This window comes from Lissotriton helveticus, chromosome 6 (genome assembly GCF_964261635.1).
Source record: "Lissotriton helveticus chromosome 6, aLisHel1.1, whole genome shotgun sequence".
Lineage (NCBI taxonomy): Eukaryota > Metazoa > Chordata > Amphibia > Caudata > Salamandridae > Lissotriton > Lissotriton helveticus.
Window position 1 is genome coordinate 641,494,577 of NC_136067.1, and position 25,619 is coordinate 641,520,195.

Sequence of the window (25,619 nt, forward strand, 5' to 3'; positions counted from 1 at the left end):
ACACCTGCGCCAACAATTTACATTCCGCATTACCAAAGAAGCATAGTAGCTTAATCACACAGAGGCATTTCCTCATAGTGATACTCACCCAGCTTTGTGTGGGTGAAGACCTCACCTCACCCGGCAACTGCTCGGGAGAATGAGGCCCCGCTCTACAGTGTAGAAAGAAGACATAGTCAGCACACAACATCTACTATGCCTAGCCAAATTGCTCTACACATATAACCCAACAAACGTGTGATAGAAACCCATCTATCAGCCCAAGAAGTTATCTACACAGGAGCTAGCATCGGGACACTCAAAAGCTACACATACCAAGTTGTTTACACGTGCTACCAGAGCACCCTGTAAGCACTGATAGACATCTCTAAATAAATAACTATCAAACCCCCCTAAAGACACTCATTGAATGACAAGAAAGGGGTCTAGAAGGGATCATAACTAAAAACCCACAGTCTTTTGACAAAATGTGGAAGTTATTGATAGGGACCCCTACATAGCTGTATTTACCACCCGCTAGGAGGAACTCTATGAGTACCAACAATCTGAAGGCATGGTCTCAGACATATGAGGACCATCCAGGCTGATTCCAGTCATAGCTCACAATACAAACCAAGTGAAAACCAGTATAAGCAGCAAGGACATATGGTATCTCACCTGTCCGTCGGTGCCCCTAGTTCTAACCGAACGGAAGTGGAGGTGTTTGAAAATCCGCCTACCTCCTCTTTTAAACGGACGATAATTGGTTAATTGGTCACATGAATCTTACTGTCGTGCCTCATCGTCCGCTCAGCCCTACGTGGACCAAGCAGTAGACATCCACAGAATACAAGACATCCACAAATTAAACACGGGTCCCGAGGAAAGTCGGGAAAAACGCCGCTTCGCTAAGTCCATACAACGATATGCGGGTACAGACGTGTGTAAGTGCGCAAGCGCGCAGTGTAAGCCACTGTTCCTTCGTGCATGTGCAGCTGCAATAGGGGCCGCACTACCGCAAACATTGTTTTTGCATATATCGCCCCCGTCTCGAACCACCACACTGTCCTGCAAGAGATGGAGGCAAGAAAGCGCCACTGCCTGGAGAATCCTAGCTGATATAAAAGTGACTCAAGGCATATAGCAATGACTATGCCGCAAGAGAAATGAATAGTTATTTAACAAAACTGCATATACCAGCAAAATTCACTAAATGTTGGAGCGTGACTGGACCCCAAAGTGGGACTTATGTTGTTTACAAAAATCCATCCATAGTGAGTCCATATGATGGTTAAATGATGTTCATAATTGCTGTGATAAAAAAATCCACCAATTGGGTGATAGATATAATGTTATTACCATCAGAGTCACTGATGTCCCCATTTTGATTCCTTCCCCACAAGTATATTGCTTGCCTCCTAGTGTACATATGTCTAGGGAACAGTGTTCCCGGTTTGGTCATGCGTGCCAAGCCATGATGCCAACCAGACTAAATAACACGTCTTGTTTTTTATATCGGCTAGGATTCTCCAGGCAGTGGCGCTTTCTTGCCTCCATCTCTTGCAGCACAGTGTGGTGGTTCGAGACGGGGGCGATATATGCAAAAACAATGTTTGTGGTAGTGCGGCCCCTATTGCAGCTGCACATGCGTGAAGGAACAGTGGCTTACACTGTGCGCTTGCGCACTTACACACGTCTGTACCCGCATATGGACTTAGCGAAGCGGCGTTTTTCCCGACTTTCCTCGGGACCCGTGTTTAATTTGTGGATGTCTTGTATTCTGTGGATGTCTACTGCTTGGTCCACGTAGGGCTGAGCGGACGATGAGGCACGACAGTAAGATCCATGTGACCAATTAACCAATTATCGTACGTTTAAAAGAGGAGGTAGGCGGATTTTCAAACACCTCCACTTCCGTTCGGTTAGAACTAGGGGCACCGACGGACAGGTGAGATACCATATGTCCTTGCTGCTTATACTGGTTTTCACTTGGTTTGTATTGTGAGCTATGGCTGGAATCAGCCGGGATGGTCCTCATATGTCTGAGCCCGTGCCTTCAGATTGTTGGTACTCATAGAGTTCCTCCTAGCGGGTGGTAAATACAGCTATGTAGGGGTCCCTATCAATAACGTCCAGATTTTGTCAAAAGACTGTGGGTTTTTAGTTATGATCCCTTCTATACCCCTTTCTTGTCATTCAATGAGTGTCTTTAGGGGGGTTTGATAGTTATTTATTTAGAGATGTCTATCAGTGCTTACAGGGTGCTTTGGGGCACGTGTAAACAACTTGGTATGTGTAGCTTTTGAGTGTCCCGATGCTAGCTCCTGTGTAGATAACTTCTTGGGCTGATAGATGGGTTTCTATCACACGTTTGTTGGGTTATATGTGTAGAGCAATTTGGCTTAGCATAGTAGATGTTGTGTGCTGACTATGTCTTCTTTCTATACTATAGAGCGGGGCCTCATTCTCCCGAGCGGTTGCCGGGTGAGGTGAGGTCTTCACCCACACAAAGCTGGGTGAGTATCACTATGAGGAAATGCCTCTGTGTGATTAAGCTACTATGCTTCTTTGGTAATGCGGAATGTAAATTGTTGGCGCAGGTGTGTTTGTCTATACGGTGATTGTGTATCCATGCGGATGTATGTGGGTGATTTTGTTTTGTTATGTTATCTTTTGTCTCCCGATAGGAAGAAGTGAGTTATCTCTTCCTCCAGTGAACATTGGAGTGCAAAGTTCCTGGTAGATATGTAACTCTTCTTAAGTACATTTCATGTTGTTCTTCATATCACAAATCACTGTTAGCTGCAGTAGCAATTCCATATAATAGGTCCTGAAGAAAGCCGGGGTAGTTCCCCTACAGGCTGAAACATGTCGACCACTCTGCACAGCGCCATAGGGTAGTTCTAGCATCCAACTACTCGGCGTTTTTTAATTTTTGACACCTAGACTTCTGTCTGAACGTTTCTTGAGTCTTAGTAGTCAATTTTATTTATCACGATCACTTGAGCACTGCACTTTACTAACATTATATTTTGAGGAACAGTTTGGTCTGAGTTTTGACATTTATTCCCGGTACTATAAGGTCGGGCGAGGTACTGAGTGATCATCAATTCCCACATGATGAAATTCCACCACATGGGTGGGCTGATGGGATTTGTTCCAGCCTCTGTGACTCAACAGCATTCGCCTACAAATGCATCCAACTGCTTCACAGTCGCCTGTATGGACACACACCATCCTTAGACCTGGTCTGCTCCTTTATGTGTTATGTATTTAGATTAGGGGATTGAGTAGACAGGTCGTTAAATATTCCCCTCGACCCTCCACACATTTGTTTTTTCACCATATTATCAGTATGCAGCCTTACCAAGATGTTCATTAGGGGATCCAGAATGCCCATATTCTCCAACACCTTCCAGACCTTCTCCCTCAAGACCAGGTCAAAAGTCTTGTGTAAATCAACAAAGGCAACCAAAAGCTTGCCATTGTTGATTAGCACCTCTCTCTAATAAATGTGAGAGAACCGGAAGACCTGATCTACAGATTTCCACTAGTCTCCATGAAGTGGAAATTTCCAGTACAGAAAGTATGGCATTGGATAAGATGTTTATATATGGGCCCCACACTTTTGGGTTCCCCTTGTATAGGTCATTTGATATTCTGTTTGGTCCCAGCGGCCAGGTAGGAATTCAGGAATTAATTGAAGCAAAAGTCTCATTTAATGAGAAGTCAGGGGTACTTGAATCATCTATGACACCCTCATTTTGGGAAACTCTAACACCCTCCTTGATAACACTCCCACTTGTGTACAACTTACTACAATGGGCCACCCATTTGTCTGGTAGTACACAAACATCTGAATGAGGTTTGGGGCCATTTAGGCAGACTGCTGCAGTCCTCCAGAAAGATCTATTAACTTTAACAATCAGGGCTTCATGTAGAGAAGACCACAAGGAATTTTCCCACTCCTGTTTAGCTACCGCCAAAATGTGCCTATACCTGGCCCTACATCTCATTGTGTCTGAACGGGAGTTAGTCTTGACTGCAGTTAGGAGCTCACTTTTGTCTCATATGCATTCACAGGTGTACCAAGAGTGGTCTTTGGGTCCTTCTTTCCCCCTCGTACAGTTTAGCCTAACAAATCCTTGAGTTGAAAAAACAGGGAAAAGTGACTGGAGCTCACACCACCCGCCTTTGCTCCACTAAGAGATGGGCTAGGTAATCAACATTTTTCTCCGTTCTGACTTTGGATGCATCTAAGGCTAAAGGATTTTTTCCCACCCATTTCCACCTGGTGGTTTTCCTACTGCTGGTTGGAGAAAGGCCACCCAAATCCGTATAACCCTTGAATATTGGTTTTGTATCTGAATTATCTGAAAGTGTCAGAGATAATGCATGGTGGTCACTATCTGTTCTGTCCATCACTACCAAATGTCATTTTAACTTGTCGGTCTGAGGGGTCCCTATCATTTGTGGCTTTAAGGTCAAAGTTAAACATCAGTGCTAATACCTGGGCTTTTTTCGGGGTCCATCTCACACTTGGCAAGTCTAGTTGCGTTATGCACCACTTGTTTTCCTAGTCCGCTGTTATGTCACAAGGGGTGCCTTTCAAGGGTTAAAGTGTGGTGTTAAAAACTCCAGCCACCAGCAGGAGACCATTCCCCGTGAGCTCAATTTGAGATTTCCCCAACGACTGCTAAAACCCTGTTGTCCACAGTGATTGTTGCTACTCTGTTATAAACATTAAAAAATGTAAGGTCAGACCTGATCGGAGCTCAAGCCAAACTGCCATAACGTCAAAAGAATCAATAAAAACTTCCCTGATCTTCCACTGTAGGGATGTTTTGACCTAGCCTCCCAGCATCCCAGAGTCTGCCCCTTCCACTCTGTACCTCATTAACAATGTAGGAAGTGAACCCACTCCTATGAATTGTGGACAGGCACCATGTCTCTTGGAAGAGGCAGATATTGTGGGGATTGACAAATTTGCCCAATTCCACCTCAGAGAGCAAATTAGAAATCCCTGCTACACTCCGCAACAACATTTTAAGCGATGCTGCTTGGACAAAGTTGCTGTAAGAGGATCACCACCTGGGTTATTAATCATGGACATAATCTGCCCACTACTCGCACTGGGCCACCCAGGAGGCCTTATACAATTAACATTTGAGTTTGTGGGTCCAGCTCCTGCTTTAGAGTGAAAATTAGCTAACGACAGGGGGTCGATAGCTTGGTTGGACCAGCCATCATCAAAATGTCTCTCTAGCCTTACCCAATGTTCCTGGGCTTCAGAATTCAGTCAAGGAAGAGCTCTAGGGATCCCACAATTTGCATCCCCTGCTGCGTGAACAGTGCTACCTAAATCCAAACTAACTTCAGCTGCCGGGGCACGATATTTGATCAAGCTGAAGGTATCAACTTGGGGAATAGTTTGTGAATCAATGGGCATACTACCATCAACTATGTTCTTATTGGAGAAGCAGTCCTTCACTTTATCGAGTTGTTCTTTTGGGCTAGAGAACCTTTGAACACCTACTATATCACTTCTAATAATGAAATAGCTGCGGCAAAAATCATGAAACCAATGTAGGATTTTGTTCGCGAGTGATTCACAATCTCTCCTGGCTCCCACTGTCAACTTGGGGATCTGAGTAAGGTAGATTGTGGCCTGGTGGTGCCCTACCTGTCTAGGTATATAAAACTCATTTTGCACCATCCTTCTAGTTTGTATCGTATGGGAACTCTCCAGGGGGTCAACCCAAACCCATGGCCTTTGGTCTCCACTTATGACTCTCTCTCAAATCCCTCCCTGGGGGTCCCAAACCAGGGAAGCCAGACTGGTATCCCACATGCCTATGGCTGGTACTTAGGTAAGGGAGTGGGATTGGGAGAATCTGGGGAGATTGGGCAGTATTTCCCATTGGGGGCTGGTGAGTAGTGGCACTATACAGCGTAAAGCTGGGATCCCCATTACTGGTGTTCATTTGGTTTCCCACATTTTCACCACCCTCCACTGCGGTATATTTTAAGATTTTCTTTCTACAATCCCTCTCCTCAAAGCTCTCCATGACCTTATTCAAAGCTGCAACCTTGTCCCTCAAATACCAAATTACACCCATCAAACAACAAAGGATTGAGTAACACTCCAGACTATAGGCCCTAGTCACTTCAACACAAGGCCCCTCATTTAGGTCAATGTCAGGGCAGTGGATTGAGAAGCGGTTTTGACACTCTGGGGCATATTTACGAGCCCCTCTCACCACTGGAACATTACTTTTAGTGATGTGCTTCGCCTCATTTACAAGTCAGCATTAAGGGCCATATGTATCAAGATACCCATTTGCGATTCCCAAATAGCGATTTTTAAGAAATCGCTACTTGAGAATCGCAAATGGGTATGTATGTACAAAATCGCATTTTTTTTGCGATTTCTTAGAATTCCTTAATTGCGATTAGCAAATTGCGAATCACAATTAAGGAATACTTTCCCATTCATTTCTATGGGCCAGGAGGCCCATAGGAATGAATGGGAAGTTATTCTCAATTTGCGATTCGCAATTTGCTAATCGCAAATTGAGAAGAATTTCAAGGGTGCTGTTGCACCCCTGAAATATGCATGGGTGCACATGTGGCACACATACATGCCCTAAGGGTATGTATGTGTGTCACATGGCACTTTGAAAAATGCAAAAAAGTGCATTTTTCAAGCAATTCACAACTTACCACCAACTAGAAGTTGGTGGTAATTTGCGATTCTTTAATGGCATTTTGCTAATTTTTTTTGCTACATACATTGCATTTAAGGAATCGCAAAATTTGTGATTCCTTAAAAGCAATTGCAAAATAAGGAATCGCAAATTTTGCGATTCCTTATATTGCACCAGAATTCGCATTCGCAAAGGCCGAAATTCTGCGAATTTGCCAATGCGAATTTGCTTGATACATATGGCCCTAAGCCACTTAACGTGGCTTTAAACTACCTTGTAAATAAGGCCCCCTTTCACCCTATTCCTACGGTGAATGGGGTGGGCAATGGGTGTTACACGGGCGTTCCACCACAACATCCATTGATTTTGACACAGCCCCATATTTACAAGGGCAATAAATATGCTTTCCAGAAGTGGCGGAGCGTGGAGTTAAGTCAAGGAGACTAACGCCACACTCTCCACTTCTCTAGTAAGCCTGATTACTTCTTTGTTACATACAGATAGGTACTTCTCTATGGCACCAGCCACAGAAGGTGCAATGTTTTCTCCCCAGACAGCATTCCAACACACACCTGGGGTTTGCTAAACATTTGGGCTATACGTTTACTAGGCACCGCTATAGTGGGTTCAGCAATATTGTTGCTAGAGGAGGGAATTGGATTGATGATGTCCTCACATTCAGATAGTACATTATCAATTGTTTCCATTACGCAGCTACCAGCTGCCAAGGACAAGGTCTTCTTTTTTGCTTTTCCGGACACCGGGATCCCTTCCGCTGCCTTCCTTTTGCCCATTTTATAACTGAGGAGTGGAGGCCAACAGTAGCACACAAACAATAATACAGGAATGGTAGGCAGCAGCTACATCAAACTTTTCTACACCCTGTAAAGGGTAGCTTCAGGTAAGCATGGGCCATTACAATGCACTCAACGAAGACTGTACCTTCCCTCAATTCCTGGACTGCACCAGTATAGGTAGGTCTCACAATAGACCACTCCCCCCCCAGACATCTCCACCTCGGGATGCACAAAATGGAGGGGGTACGGGGAGTCTATGACAGGGTTCCCACCAGTGTCAAACAGCAATACCCCGCATGGGAAGCAGGTCAGCCAGGTTACTCTCTTATGAAAGTCCAAACAAATCTAACAAAGTAGACACTGAAGTAGGCTGCAGTAAAGAAAAGTAGCTTTGTTAGGAAAAAGATTTGACCACAGCGCGGAAAACCAAGGAGGGTAGCTCTGCCCTGCCTCATCCTGGTGCTGACGGGCACAGAATGGGCGGAGGAGGAGAGGCAGCACTAGAAGTGTGATGTTTAGCACCAACCCCTGTCAGCAGCTGTGGGCAATCAGGCAGATGCACCCTCGGACAACAAGTCCCACGATGATGCTCAGTTGCAATTGTCGTGGCCAAAGACGAAAGAGACATGACCCATGCTGCAGGGGGAGAGGCCGCATAAGCGCAATGTTGAGTGCCTCCCCCTGTCAGCAGCTGCAGGCAATCAAGCAGCAGATTGCCTGCAGCTGCTGGGAGAGCGAGTTCCACCGGGGCGCTCAGTTGCAGTTGTAGTGGCCAAACAGGAACGAGACACAACCACTTAGCTCTAATATGCAAAACATGCCTTTAAAATGCTTCATTGCGAAATCAATAAAACATTAAAAACATGTAATCAAAAAGATGATAAAGAAACTATGCTCTAGGGAAGGGAAAAGCACAAGAAGAGGTAGAAAAGCCACTGAATATGAAGCAAACAAATGAGAGTGACAGCAGAGTAACCAATGATGAACGATGGGCTGGTACAAAGCCAGCTGTGTTTTTTGGTGTGTTCCACAAGAGATTTTTCAGAAGCAGCTAGTTAAAAGTTGTCTGCAGGTAATAACTGAAAAGAAGGGAGCAACAAAATAAAGATAAAGGAGAGAAATAAAGATCAAAAGAAGAAGGAGGACCAATAAAAAGTAATGGAGAGAAAAGTTAGACAATGGGAGAATGAGCACGAGCTAAATATTCACTTAGGTGGCTGCCTTACTGTGAAATTTGAAGAAAGCCTTTCAGTTGAAGCATTTATTGCACTTTATTTTTTGTGAAGGGAACAAGAAGAAATCATTAGCCAACCAAGCGCTCAAATTGCAGGAATTCACAATGCTACATAAACACTTTCTCACAGCAATTTTAATAAGCACTGGCAAAGCCAATAGGTCTGGACTTGGCATCTCGGGATTTGTTCTTCTTTTGTGAACATGTGCAATATACAATAAAAGCATAAATAAAAATTAAAGGGCATGTCTTTTAAAAGTGGTATGCCTAGTTGCACAAAAACATAAGTACAACTAGCCCATCGCAAAAACAAACTGAAGAAACTTGAAATTATAGTAGAAATGAAAGTTCAGAATTGCCTACTGTCATGGACGTGGACTCCTTTCTAGGCAGAGGCGCACATATGGAAGGTCAACATTTCACACTCACAGCGGTGAATAACTGAAGTGGGCTTAACCATTTCCCATAGTGGGGGAAGCAAAATATGAATGGCCCTTGAACAGAACAATGGATGTAGAAGGCTAACTGAACACCCATCCCTGTACATTTGTATCTGTCTATTTTCTATGTAAATATGAGAAGGTGAGAAAGCTAAAGCTGTCTCAGGCCAGACCTAAAAAAAAATGACTGGCTCAAGAGGTAGGGATGAACAGCTGGCACTTGACACCTCCTCTGCCCAACTCCTACGGACTCAAAGTGGACAAAAGGGAGACGTTTGACAACACTCAGTGTAAAGATCAAAGTGATATGCACATCAGTAAAGAAACTTCATGTTGCCCTGTATGTAATAACCCATTTTACCTTTTAAGTACTTAAAGCAAAGGATAAAAAATAAAGCCAAAAACATGCATCTTTATTGCACGTGATAGACTGTACAGTCAATAATACATATAAATAGTAATACAATTATGGAATGATAAGACTATGGAACAGGTGAGGAGGTTTATACTAAGTGGTTCTTGCACACTGGGTACCAAACTGCATTTAGAAACAGAAGGTGTTTGTAAAAACAATGGACATCCTGTTGCGTTATTTAAAGATTATCAAGGAAGAATCAAAGTGAATTTTTGTGGCAAAATTATTCTTGAGTGAACCAAGTCTCAGGAACGAAGATAATTTGAATTAGAGTGAAATATCACTTCAATATTATCCTGATAACTGTCCATAAAGTATTGACATTTAAAAGTGTGCATCATGAAGCAATTGAAACGCCGAGCTCCAATAGAATAATAGCATGTATAGGAGTAACCAATGTTTAAAAATGTGATACTAATGATACTGGAGGGAATCGATTCAAGGACTTCAACGTCAGAAAGGGAAATGTAGAATGTCAACACAAACTTTATTCCACGTGGGTGGTCGAGGATAGTGATGAATAAATACAAAGAAAAGTAATGTGTTTAGTTATGAAAATATTCCCCAGGCAGGGCTCTCTTTGGGACATTATGCCGTCCAATACAGCCACACAGCTTAATGTTGGAGGGACATCAGGAACAAATGGCTGCACATGGCAGGCACGAATGCTGCTCGAATCGAGGGAAATGTATTAAAATTTCCAGATCAAGTGTACATGGGAAAGGGTGTACATGGGATTATCAACATGTGCTAGCTCTGGCAATCTCGGACATGTATGTACGTCCATGACCACGTTCGTATGTGGAATCAGTCCTAAAAAGACAGAAAAGCAGTCAATGATGTGCACTGGATACTGGCAGCCACAACAGATGCTCCATATAATACATCTAGAGAAAGAGGAGAGAGTCCCAGACTTAGGCTATATACCGCCACCATTATAAATGATCTCATACATGGATGCAAAAGTGATGAGAAATAATTCCCCGGCAAGCCCAAAGGTAAAAGCTATTTAACCATGAGTAACTGAGAAGCAACTAAAGGGGAGTTCTTTTAGTAGCAAGTAGCCCAAGCATAGCTTTATAGGGTTTCCTTGGGAGAGGCAAATAAACAATTCCCTGGCATACCCTGGTTATGAGGAGTCAGCATAAACGCTGAATAGTGTCTATCCAGCAGCAGCTGAGGCCCACAGCACATAATACATAAAGGCAACCATTGTAAATCACTAAACAGTTTGTTCGGCAGCATATTCTACAGTTTCATACAGAAGAAATGCTGCCATTGTGAATGCTCTATGGAGTTTACCAAGGACCATAGATGGCAACCTGCAAGCACATACTGGTTACAGGCAGCCAGGAGGTCAAGGTCAAAAGCAGGTATATCAAGCTCACCTGACAAACACATTAAGGGCCAAATGAATGAAAGGTTTTTTGTCACCCTGTGCCAGAACAAGGGTCGCAGTGTGATGCAAAACCTAAAATAAGATTTGCCAAGCCATGTAAGTCCCCTTCCTGCACAAAAAACAATCCTGCCTTCAAAGCAGGCATTGGTGCAAGGGTGTCTGTCGGCGCTAGGCAGCAGTTTGTGCACCAGCACATGCAGACAGAAGAAATGTGCCTTAAGATATTTAATTCTGCGCATTCCTGCCCTAGCAGCAAAGCAAGTTGGTTTGCTGTGTTGCGTGAATATTTGTTTAATATGCCCCTAAATCATTTGTGTGAGCCATATCAGACACGTGTACCAGAAATGTTGAGAATGTGCATAGATGGGTTCGAATTTAAATATGAGAGTTCTACGATGATAAGTTCAACATATGTTAAATACGGATGAAGAGAGAGTGGTTAAGATGGCAGGGTTCATGTAAGGCCACTACATATTAGAGCATTTATTTTCTGTAGCTGGTCCAATGGAGGAGCACATTTTTAAGGCCGGTGAAATATCTAATAAATATCCTTTGACAAGTGGTTTACGTCTGTGCTGGTGACCTAGGTGTGTTAACACACAAAATGTGGAATACAATATGAATTTGATGGGCAGATTCGCCACCTTGACCCATGATGACAAAGTCCCATAGTATCCCACATCTGACTCAGGCCAGAACTAAGGTTTCTTGTGGCAAACTCTGTGTCAAATCTTGACAAAACGTTCAAGTACTACATGTTGAAGGTTAATAAAGGGAAATGTTTCTTCAGTAATTGATGAGTTTGTGTGGATAGCTGAGCGGATGGATAGGAGAAAGATTCAGTGGATGGATGTGGTTGTATATGGAAAGATTATTGTCTTCAATGCATGTGTTCATCCTTTAATGCAGCCGCCTGTTCATACTTTCATCCATGAACTCACTCGTCCATCCGTTCTTCAAAGCATTCATTCGAGAATTCACCCATTAACCCTCATACAAGGGCACATTAGACAATTCATGAAGATGCCCTCTTACTAACTGGAAACAGCCTGCTGTAGAGAGAAAATGTTGTGCATTCTTTCATTTCCTTCGAATAAAAGAAATATTCCCGAATGTTTCTCCTTAGCCTATTTTCCTCCAGTCTCATATGAAGATGGCATGATGGCATGAATCCTCACATACTCCTAAACGTTGGCCTTGTGAGGAGATCATATTCCTTTTGGACTTAGCATTTTCCCGATGAAATGCTCAAGTTTCAAGGTCTAATATAGCTGACCCTGTATAAGAGAACGGTGCACTTCCCAGCAGTAAATCCGGAAAGTGTTGGTGTAAACACATAATAAAGAGATAACAGCAGTAACACTGGACAACAGCAGTGTAACTAGAATACGTTGCCTAGGTACAACTTATGAAAACGTCAGCATGTTTCAGTAGAAATACTGTACAAACTGCGAGTGAGAATAATTAATTATTAAAAATGATACGTCATTAGTTGTCATCACAGTGGTATTACGAGATTTAGCACCAAATCCACTAGTTGCCACAATGCCATGTTCAAAGAATTAGAGCGATGATTGTAAAAATACTTTAATGAGTCCGCTGCCAATACTGGCTTTAATATCATTTAATTTTAACTTTGTTGTGTCTTCAATTTAACATTTCAGTGTGCAGAAGAAAGATAGATAAGATTACATGAAACACGGGATAATGGGAAAACGATGATGTTTCCTCTCCCACACACGTTTGAAGCTTTTAGTAAGGAAAGTGTGGTAAATAAATAAATAATACCCTATTTTTGGATGAGTGAATGAATAACAGATAGCTCAATAAATAAGAGTCAAGATTCGAGGTAGTAGGAGTTTCTGCAGGTTTATTACAGCATAAGGACAGGATCAGGACAAACTGCATAGGAACAGAATGACAGGGCCCAGCAGGACAACTGGGGCCCAGCAGGGGAAAAGAGGCCCAGCAGCTGCTGGGGCTAGGTCTGGGATGAGCGCGCTAACATTTAATAACATAACATTGACTTATATACATAGCGCAAACACATAGCATTACATTGCAGTAGGCGTAGCAGTGGGTGGAGCAGAAGGCGTGACACGTAGCAGTCGCGAGAGATAACAGTAAAAAGAGGTGTAACTAGGAGTATACATAGACATGTGGTGCGAAACGTAACAGAATATGTCATGAATGGGCGGAAACATTTGAGGGGGCTACCTAAGGAGCCGGGACCTCTAACCTAATGGTGCGCGAAAACTAGCAATGACGTATTACTAGGAGAAGCTGGGGGCTACGAACTCTGTACTAGGAGCAGAGACTAAAGTCTGGAGGGTCGGAGCGACATGTACCTAAACCCTATCTGGTATCTAATGTTTAGGGAACATGTTGATATAAACTAGAAGTCATAAGGGGAAAGGCTAACTTGATCCTAAGACTGGACCATGCATTATTCTACATGTAGTGCGTGAAGAATATTAAATGACCATTAAATACAGTATTTCTCTAACGTGGAGACGAGAAGGCTAGACAATGACGGAAACTATTGATGCAGTTCAGTAGCTTAGGAATGCAGAGGAGGAGGACTGAACTGATAGCAGGAACTATAACATACTTTTGGCAGACTCAGAGGCAGAGCCGGGGTGCACCGGGCACTGCAAGGCAGGAAGTGAGTGAAGGGTCGAGGATACAGGTGGGGGCTGTATCGCTCCTCAGCGAGGCTTTCAGGAGACAGGAGCTGAATCTGTGGTCCGGACCCTTGTGAGGCCTGGAAACGGGGACTTTATAATTGAATAACGTGCACACTGAGAAACGTGGCAACATTACTTACATAGGCCTGATATTCGTAGTATTCACGAGGACTGGAGAATAGCATACCAGAGGTGGACACAACTGTAATTGCGTCTTTAATCAGAAATGGGGAATAACATATGCATATTGATCATGCACACATAACATATGATGGATGAGGCGTAGGGACACAGAACATGGCAAAATTTACTTTTCCACATTCCCTCCTTGTCACTACGTTTCCATCAGGAAACATCAATATTCATGATACCATCTATCATTTCATACAGTACCATTTGCTCGTCTCGAATTGTCTTGGAACGAGATTTAGAACGGGGCTTGGGACTAGGAATACAAGAGGTAGCACACATGCTGCAAATCGCAGGGCCACATTGTATACAGAGGCAGCAGCTAAATATGATCGCTACTGCAATACCTAAAAAGGACAGGACTTTCCAACCCCACGCGGAAATTATATTCCAGAACCAACCGGACCATGTCCAGGTGCCTGGATCTTGGTGTAACAGATGGGCAATTTTATGGAGTCTGGTTATAGCTGAATAAACAGACGGCGCGTTATTTGGAATGAAAATGCAACAACTGGATCCGAGGACTCTACAGGCCCCGCCCCTATCGGCCAGTATGACGTCAAGGACGAGACGATTCTGTAAAACGACAATTCTCATAAAGGATTGCTCTTCAGTTAAGTTACCTAGAGCAGAGGCAGTCTCATCTACTACTGCTTCAAGGGTTCTTGTTAACCTACGGATTAGCTTACTATTTACAACTGTGCCTAAATAAGGGAAAACACCTTTATCTATATCAATGAATTGCTCTGCGGCGGTTTCAGTATAATCGACAATCGGGAGATTTCTCTTGTGTCTAGTGTGTACTAAGAAAGAATTCCTATGATAGTCAGGTGGAGCTAGAAAAACAGGTGGCAGTAGGAAAGCAATGTAACAGGTTCCCTCCCAATCGAGGGGCAGACGGACATATGCAGTTTGACCACAAATAAAATAAGAATGACGTGAAGCTTTGAAAATAGATTTCCCACTGTCACTATACTGGATAACAGTAGTACATTCACTATGACCTATATGTACAGAACCATAACTACGGACACATAATTCGCCTTTGACTGGTAGTACTGAAATAGCGGGTGAGTCTGGAGTAGTATCAGACTGAACATTCAGGACCATGAAATTCGACGAATAATTTCCTAAATTATATACTTCATTTTCTAAATCTAAACCTGTTCTGTGGGGAAGACCTTGCTTGTCTGGAAAACATGTACTGTTAAGAAAAGACATATCTGTTGAGGATGACGTTAACGTGGACCATGCTCCACACGAACCATTGTGTGAGAATGGATAAGGAAAGAGTGGCAGAACTCCCTTCGGTGTCTGGAAAGGGGGGAGTCGACCACACACCCAACAATTTGTGGCATTGCTGGTCTGGTGTGAATAATGTAACATACGGATAAATGTGTTATTACGCATAGCGAGGCGGTATGAATATTCGTGAGGAGGCAGATCACTAAACGTGTGCTCTACTGTAGCATGAGCAGACATATTTACATGAGGAACCGAAAAACACAGATAGAAAGCATAGCTGGTGCAGGAAATCATTAGGCTGATGAATAATATGAAACTCAGAAAAACGATACATTTCATTGAGCTTTGACTGACTCTCTCACTATGGGGGTCTATTTTATACATGTCAGAAACAGTCTAACCGTTTCACCTAGGGGAGGACTTATACAATCAAACTGGCTGACTTATTAGACCTGAGCTTTAACTTATACTCCTGTTGCGGAGTTTTCTCTAACAAGGGAGGGGTTGTAATAGTGTCTGGTGCGGGACAGTCCTTTAAAACAATGTTCTGGCAATCCTTCGAATCCTGGGAAATGTTCTCGGAAATGCTTTCGAAGACTGGTTTCGGTCCTTTGAAAAGTTTTACATGAGAAAGGTGGACCCACCCCTTCCTGCCTTCCAACTTGACGGCAGTTCGGGTGGTCAAGAGGACCTGACGTGGCTCCTTCCAACGTGGTTCCAGCGGACTTGATCTGTCAAAATTTCTGATCATCACAAGGGATCCTGGAACGATCTCGTGCGGTGCCACCTCGGTATTGTCTGGAAATGCGGCGGCAACCTGTGAACGACATGAGTTGAGGGCAGACATCAAGGAAGCTAGGTAATCTGTCAACATATTACATGAAACATCGGTAATACTTCGGGGTCTAGGAGTACCCCACATGTTAGGGGGGCGGCCGAAAACGACCTCATACGGGGACAGACCTGATCTGGAATGTGCGACCATACGCATGTAAAACAGAGCGACTGGCAAAGCTACTAACCAATCCACACCCTTGTCTTTACAGACTTTTGCTATACGGATTTTCAGAGTCTGATTATGCCTTTCGACTAGTCCAGCTGCTTCTGGATGGCGTACACAATGGAACTTCCACTGGTACCCTAACAACAGGGAAACGTGTCTCATGAGTTCAGATGAGAATGGCTGGCCGTTATCAGAATATACGACTCTAGGGAGTCCATATCTAGGGAAGAATTCACGAACCAACTGCTTGGCAGTGGTCGCGGCTGTGTAATCTGGGACTGGATATGCTTCTGTCCATCTGGACAAGGCGCATACAACTACAAGGACATACTTGAAACCTCGACATCGCTCCATTTGAATATAATCCATCTGGAGGACCTCAAAAGGGTGGTCAGGGGGCTGGAAACCACCTTGTTCCACCGGGACACTTTTACCTGGATTAAACTGACAACATATCATACAGGTACGGACTTTCTGCTTGGCTGCAGCTCGTAAATGCTTGTTGAACCAAATGTTCTGGATACTATCTAACATAGCTTTTTCTCCTAAATGTGCTGGACTATGTGCGGTATTGATAATGACTTGAACCATAGAATCGGGGAGGAACCATGTGGCTCTACCCTTCGTTAACCATCCTTGATCTGTCTGGACCCCTCCTTGTACAGACCATTTCTTGATTTCATCAGGAGTAGCATGTGACTGGATATCTATGACATCTTGAGTAGGGTCCTTAACTGTCATGCATGTAATCGGATTTGGAGTATGTGTCATATTAACTGGGATGTCTGGAGTCTGTGCTGTAAGCTTGGCTGTGCGGTCTGCTAAATCATTACCTTGGGAAATAATGTCAGTAACTTTCGTATGTGCTTTGCATTTCATGATAGCAATAGATGTCGGTAAATGTATGGCATCTAACAGGGCTTGAATAAGGAGACCATGCTGAATCTTGGTTCCATGAGAAGTCATAAAACCTCTCTCCTGCCAGAGCACTCCGAAGTCGTGTACAACTCCGAATGCGTAACGTGAATCTGTGTAAACATTAACCTTCAGGTTTTTGGCATGTATACAGGCTTGTGTCAGAGCAACTAGCTCTGCTGCTTGAGCGGACAGGGTATCAATACGGTGTGTTTCAATAACTTCAGTGTCAGTAGTCACTGCATATGCGGCGACTAGTTCTCCTGTACTAGTTCTCATACATGAACCATCCACATAAAGTGTCAGGTCAGGATCTGGTAACGGAATGTCTGTCAGGTCTTGTCTTGGCTTTGTCGTAATGTTAACTACTTCCACACAATCATGTGTGTCTGGATTTGAACTAACTGATGGTAACAGTGTAGCAGGATTCAGGACGTTGCAGCGTCTAATTTCTATGTGTGGCTGGAACAGTGTCAATTCATAACCTGTTAGACGTGCAATTGTCAAGTGCTGAGTTTGTGTTCGGTTTAAAAGAACTTCTACTGAATGTGGAACTTGTACTGTCAGGGAATGTCCTAGAACTATAGAATCACTTTGTCTGATAGCTAGTGCTGTGGCTGCAACTGACTTGAGGCACGCAGGCAACGCCTGGGCGACTGGATCTAATGTGCTCGAAAAATAAGCACAGGGCTTGTATTGACCTGCTTGATCTTGTGTGAGGACAGATAATGCTGTACCTTCGCGTTCAGTAACGAAAAGTGTAAAAGGCTTACTGTAGTTCGGTTTAGCTAGAACTGGAGCTTGACATAGGGCTTTCTTTAACTCGTTGAAACTAAGTGTATGGTCAGATGTCCAAGGGAGGACAGTCGATACGGCTGCCTCCTGTGTCGTTAACTGTATCAGTGGCTTGGCTAGGAATGCATACTGGGGAATCCATTGTCTACAATAAGAAGTAAGGCCGATAAAGGCACGTACCTCCTTCTGGGTTCTGGGCTGGGGAAGACTCGCTATTAACTGGATACGGTCGGGTGTCAACTGCCTACCCCTCTTGGACAGCAAGTGTCCTAAGTATACCACTTGCTGGACACAGAATTGAAGCTTCGAAGGTGACACCTTGTGCCCCTTCTCGGCTAGAAAATACAGAACTGTAAGTGATGCTCGCTCGCAAGCACGTTCAGAACGGGCTGTGATCAGTAGATCATCGACATACTGGAGCAGGGCAGTGTCAGTTGGCATGTGAATGTTGTCTAGTTGTCTCTTGAGTGCTTGACTGTAAATACTAGGGCTTTCTGTGAAACCTTGAGGAGCGCGTGTAAACATATAGCTCCTTCCATTTAAACAGAATCCGAAAAGAAACTGGCTGTCTGGATGAATTGGAACACTAAAAAATGCATTCTTGAGGTCAATAACAGTGAAAAACATGGCTTCGGAATCAATGGCTGTTAACAGGGAAGAAATATCTGGGACAACTGGGTACTGAGGAATAATACATTTGTTAAGCTCTCGTAAATCAATCACTAATCGATATACTGGGGGTGCATTTGGATCAGTACGTTTCATGACTGGAATGATCGGAGAATTGCATACATTGGAGTCAGTTTCTACAACTACTCCTTGAGCCATGAGCTCGTCAATAATTTTGGATAAGGCTGCTACAGCCTCAGGTGGCAATCTGTACTGCCTGATTCGTGGTAACACTACACCTGGTTTGAGAGTCACACGATGGGGTGTGATTTGCATGTAACCTACATCAGTTGGACCTTGCGCCCATAAATGCTGCGGAACATTAGACAATCTGGAATCAAAATCTCGTAATACATAGTGACCCTTAAAGTCGCGTAGGAACAGACGTATTCCCTCTGGGGAACAGCAAATAACTGCACCTAACTCTTTCAGTGTCTTAATGCCTAATAGATTTTCTGGACATGACTTAGTAAGTAACAGATCAGTAGTACGGGACAATGGACCTACTTCTAGAGTAACTGGCTTAGATATTTCATTAACTATGGGTTTTCCTGAAAATCCAAGGGAAACATTTCTTGAGCCTGAGAGCGGAGCCCCTGGAACTTCGGCGTGACTAATTGTGGTCCTACTTGCCCCTGTATCGATCAAAAACTTTCTGTCTTTCCCTAATACTTGACTATGAACATAGGGACCTTCTTGGTCTACAGGAATCTCGATGAGAGGCAAGCCTACCTCCCTCTCTAGGCTGTTTCATGAATATGACTGGTACTCTGGATACTCAGACTGTGCATACTGGTACATTTGCGATGTAACGTGCTGTGTTGCAGCAATAGGCTGCGGTACTGTAACTGTCTGTGGTGCATTCTGTGACTGAGGAGTCTGTGAAACTTGTTCTTGTCTCGGCGGACGTGGTCTTTCTTTAGTCTTACCAGTAGCTATGTTGTGTTTCAGAACTGCACACTCGTTTATAAAATGACCTGGCTGTTTACAATAATTGCAGTTCCCTTTAACGGGAGCCGCAGGATGACTGGCTTGATTCGGACCTCTCTTCTGACTGTCTTGAGGAATAGATTGTGCAACTAGCACTTTCATTTTCGTGTCTTTCATACGTTTTCTTTCGTGTTCTTGCTCTTCTCTAATTCTATTCTGGTGGTACTGGAGCATCTGGAGCATCTGGGACGGAGTATTTGCTTGCCAGGTGCTTTCGACTTTCAAAACTCGGTTTTTAATTTGTGGACTTGAATTCTCGACTAATTTGGTAACGAAAAGATGAGGGTATGACTCACTACTTGTCTTGAGACCACTGTTAATACTGAAACATTTCTCAAATCTAGAATAAAAATCACTAATATCCTCATCTTGTTTCTGTTTACAGGCTGAGATTGCATCCCAGTCTTCTTTCCTAGTTGTCAATAATCTGGGTAAAACTTGAATCAATAATTCTGGTAATTCTTTACATTTATCTCCAAGACCGGTACCTGGTACTCGTGCCTTGTCTTCAGCTTCTAGAGCTGTCCAATCGATCTTTTTCTCTCCCACCTCCCATTCTTTTTCCTTTAACTTTTCATACACCCCTGCGGGTAGCAGGACCTTTAACATTTTAATGATATCTGGGTACGTGTATTCTCCCATACGGAGCATGTCTTTTAATTCTCTATGGAACCCCGCTGGATCTTTGTCATGACTGGGAATTAATTTCTTCATTTCAAGGAGTTCCATCTTTGAAATCGGAGTGTATACAAACACTCGTTGCATTACGCCACCCGCCCCTTGGACTGGGTGGACTTCTCGTAGCGGATTCTGTCTGTCTATGTAGAATGGTTTACTTTCTGGGGGTGAGACATGAACAAAATGCGGGTTCAGGAACGTTCTATACTTGTGGCGCTGTTCTAGAATGACACTTATTAAATCGGTACCTAGACCTCTCCATCTGTACTGGAGTAACTCGTTCAGGATATCATGTAACGGGCCTGGATCAGAATGTTGACCCTCATACAGAGTAATGAGGTGCTGGATCATATACATACCCACCAGTCGTTGTTCGGCTGGGGGCAGTTTCAGGAACATTTGTGCCACTATTTCGTCTGGAAAAGTGGTAGAATCAGTAATCCATCGGACTGCTGATCGGGCTAGTTCTTGTTCATGCATAGTACTTAATTCGCTATAACCGACTCGTGATTTCAGGATGTGATCGGTAGCTTGAAATACTTGTTCTAAAGAGCTTTGTTCTGGTGCTGGATGATGAAAAATAGACCTAGGTTCTGGACGTAAATGGCGATCTGGAAATCTGGATTTTCCTACATACGCTATTCTGGCGGGATTCTCGTCCTCCTCTTCAGGATCAGAGATACTTTCTTTCTCGCTTACTTGTGCTGCTTTACGCTGTTCGTGTAACCTTATTATTTCTTTACGAATTTTCTTGTACATACTTTCCATGGCACTAATGGTCTTGTGCTTACCCTCGGCTATATTATCACTCCACCTTGTTAAGATTCTCATTTCGGCGGGATCTTTAGACGGATAATCTTGTTCTCTTATTAGACAATTGATCAGGAACTTTAATACCATGAGCTGAATCTCGGCTTTCCTTTGAGACATAATTTCGCCAATGCTTTCTGGATCATCCCCTGTACGGATGAAACGATATATTCTGTCTAGATCTTCTTTCATATTTGGTAAGGTGACTAGATACTCGGTCACCCTTCTTACGCGTACGGAATATAAAACCATATTATACTCGCCTGGGACTGTGTCATAGACACATTCGGCAAGGGCTTGTCTGATTTCTGTAACAGACTTATTACTTTTAGGAGTACGCTGTGATGCTTGAGCATGTAATTCGAGTGCTGATAAACGCTTGTGTGGCGGTGGGGTTTGAGGAGGACCTCCTCCTGCGGCCCCTATACTAGAATCGTCGACTGACATTCTTCGTGCTTGCAGGGTCGGTAATTGTAACGTGGGCTGAACTTGTATGACAGGCTGACCCGGGGGTACCGTAACAGGTACTCCGGTGTCTGGAGGAACGGGAAGTGCCTGATTTACAGGGACAGGTGGAGTGCGAACTGGATTTGCATATTCTGGAACTGTATCATCCAAATAGGACGAAATAAAAATATCAGCTGCGGTCGGTTTGTGACGTAGCTTGGTCGGAACTAATGGTGGTGGGAAATTACTGGGTGCCTCTGGGGTCGCTTTTGGCAAGCCTTCGGCAAGAAGAGGATACATACCCTTAATAAGGGCATGCCTCTGTCTGTCTGACTGTTCGACTTTGACTTGTTCACCTATCTCGATTAATTCTCTTTCTTGAGCTCGTTCTTGGGATTCTCTACTTAACTCTGACTTTCTGACTTCCTTTTCCGTTCTTCTATGCGCTTCCTTACGCCATAACTCGATGGCATCTTTCTGTGACTGTCTGGCTTTCTTTTTCCATAATGCTTCTTCTACTCGCATGATACATTCGGCATCCCATGTACCCGATACGGGCCATCTATACTTTTCTTCTAACTGTTTGGTATACTCTACCCATAAATCTAGATACAATATGGCGCTTATGCCATGTTTCTGATACATAAAGTGACCTGGACTGTCCCTAGGCGGAACAGGAACTGCTGCTTCCAGCAGACCCTTTCTAGTTTTTAACTGACGTAACTTGGAAAAGAGCGGCATTCTAAACTTGAATCGGAACACAATACAATACACGAAAAACAATAACAATTGGGAAAACAATTCAGGCATACCACGACATTGGAAATACATTAAACAATATCATAACATAACAGTTCGAACAGAATACTACCTGAAAATACTGAAAACAGAAACAGAACAGAATTCTCGAGAACGGAACAGACTAGAGTTACTGGATGCACTGCTGTAACAGTACGGAACATACCGGTCCCATAAAGGAACGCATCAAGACCCGTATCCACCTAGGTGAACACTTCGTTGGTGGGCTTGGGTACCACCAACCCACGGACCAGGAGTCAATTTAGACTGACCCTGTCTAGACACTACCCCAGCAATGGTACTCACCGGGCAGCACGGAACGGAAGGCCTCGGACGGGACTGGACTACGACGAACTTCGGACTTCGGACATCAGTTACGGGTGGGCCTCCGGATACCTCGGACCTTGGACTCTCGGCTTGGGCTCTGGTCGGGACTCGCCGCGTTCCTCCACCGTCTCGTTCGGATGCTGGACCGCCTCCTCCGTCTCCTCCGTGGGCCTGAGGGATACTTGAAGCAGAAATATCTGCACTTGGCCAGTATGGTTCCGTCACGACTGCAGAGGGTCAGGGGGTCGGCGTGGCTTCACCGACGCGTGGGGAAAGGGCAAGTCCCTATTCGGGCGCCATTATGTGGTAAATAAATAAATAATACCCTATTTTTGGATGAGTGAATGAATAACAGATAGCTCAATAAATAAGAGTCAAGATTCGAGGTAGTAGGAGTTTCTGCAGGTTTATTACAGCATAAGGACAGGATCAGGACAAACTGCATAGGAACAGAATGACAGGGCCCAGCAGGACAACTGGGGCCCAGCAGGGGAAAAGAGGCCCAGCAGCTGCTGGGGCTAGGTCTGGGATGAGCGCGCTAACATTTAATAACATAACATTGACTTATATACATAGCGCAAACACATAGCATTACATTGCAGTAGGCGTAGCAGTGGGTGGAGCAGAAGGCGTGACACGTAGCAGTCGCGAGAGATAACAGTAAAAAGAGGTGTAACTAGGAGTATACATAGACATGTGGTGCGAAACGTAACAGAATATGTCATGAATGGGCGGAAACATTTGAGGGGGCTACCTAAGGAGCCGGGACCTCTAACCTAATGGTGCGCGAAAACTAGCAATGACGTATTACTAGGAGAAGCTGGGGGCTACGAACTCTGTACTAGGAGCAGAGACTAAAGTCTGGAGGGTCGGAGCGACATGTACCTAAACCCTATCTGGTATCTAATGTTTAGGGAACATGTTGATATAAACTAGAAGTCATAAGGGGAAAGGCTAACTTGATCCTAAGACTGGACCATGCATTATTCTACATGTAGTGCGTGAAGAATATTAAATGACCATTAAATACAGTATTTCTCTAACGTGGAGACGAGAAGGCTAGACAATGACGGAAACTATTGATGCCGTTCAGTAGCTTAGGAATGCAGAGGAGGAGGACTGAACTGATAGCAGGAACTATAACATACTTTTGGCAGACTCAGAGGCAGAGCCGGGGTGCACCGGGCACTGCAAGGCAGGAAGTGAGTGAAGGGTCGAGGATACAGGTGGGGGCTGTATCGCTCCTCAGCGAGGCTTTCAGGAGACAGGAGCTGAATCTGTGGTCCGGACCCTTGTGAGGCCTGGAAACGGGGACTTTATAATTGAATAACGTGCACACTGAGAAACGTGGCAACATTACTTACATAGGCCTGATATTCGTAGTATTCACGAGGACTGGAGAATAGCATACCAGAGGTGGACACAACTGTAATTGCGTCTTTAATCAGAAATGGGGAATAACATATGCATATTGATCATGCACACATAACATATGATGGATGAGGCGTAGGGACACAGAACATGGCAAAATTTACTTTTCCACAAAAGGAATCACTGAAAAACATCTTTGAAAAAACACAACGAGAAAGACATATGAGGCATATTTAAGCTAGATTTATCAGGCCATGCAGGGCCACCTTCCATGGCCCTGCATGACTTGATCATTCTGGAGTAACACAATGCAGCGCAAATCGCTGCCTTGCATTACTCTGACGCAGGGAGGCGTTCCAGGGGTGGACCATAGTGTTCCCAAGCATCCACCCATGGATGTTGCTGCATTGCCAGATTTACCAATAATGGTAAACCTGGGAATGTGTCAAAATGCTACGGAGGCGTAGCATTTGCAGAATGCGGCACACTTAGAACGGGGAAAATGCCTCTTAGGATTGTTTTTTTGTGCAGGAAGGTGCCCCTTCCTGCCCAAAAAAATCCTGCCTACAATGCAGGCATCCTTGCACCACGGTGCAAGCCTGCCTGTGTTGGCTCTAGGCAGCCAGTAGGCACCAGCACAAGGAAAGGACAGGAATGCGAATTATAATTCTAAATACAACGCTTTCCTGCCCTTTTACGCTCCATAGTGCAGTAAGGTGGCTGGCTGAGCTGCGCATTGTGAAAGTTTAATAAAACTGCCAGATATATTTAAAGGCTTACCAACCTCTTGCTGCCTTTATTTTGGTACAAACTGCAGACATATGTCTCAACATTAGCATGCCAGGGATTTTTCGTACTTCTTACAAAGTAAATATTTTAATGGGTAAACAAAGAAGTGGTCTCCTAAGTTATGAAACAGTATCTAAAATTAATCACAGTTGGTTTGTTTTTGACAAAGGAATATGGCAAACATATTACCTGCAAATGCGCTATATATTGATGATCATGCTGGAATGACAGACATATATTAGCATATTCAGTAAATTCAGGGCACAACCACATTTGCAGGTCGCACTGAAAGCCTCACGCAGCCTGTCCCAGTCTTCTTGTTTGTGCTGTAAGAGAATTAGGGAGTGTTTCCTATGCTCATTACCTGCACTGGCTGAATTCGAGATGAAGCAGAAACAGAAGTAGGACAGTGTCCCCTCAAAGTAAGACACTAAGGAAGAGCTATACTTTCAGTCATGGCTGATATACATTGGGGAGAAGTACACTTTATGCATGCACATCGCTTGTTTTCTTTCTACGTTACGAAAATGTGAAGACTTTAAAGTGTGCTGTGTGTAAATTTGCATGCCTGGCATTTTTGAAAATGCAGGCGGAGGATATGTGGACTGAAAGTATTTTTATAAAGAAAGGTCTAGGTTAATTTCCTCTTCGGTTCTGTCTATATGAATGACGTGCTACGTGCAAGTACAATGATTGTGAAGCATTCTGAATTAGGAAATGCTCAAACGTCCGCACAATGGAGATTTGGAACATAATATATGTATACTAAAGCAGAGTAATTTGCTTCTGCCCCTTCTGATGCCCATGGACCTCCTCACCATTATGACCAGTGTCCCCATCACAGCAGGAGCAAAGGCTCAGGGGCTAAATGGATCAACGTTCTCAATGTCAGCCACTTCGACTCCTCCGGCAATCTGGTCAAAATTGTTAGATCT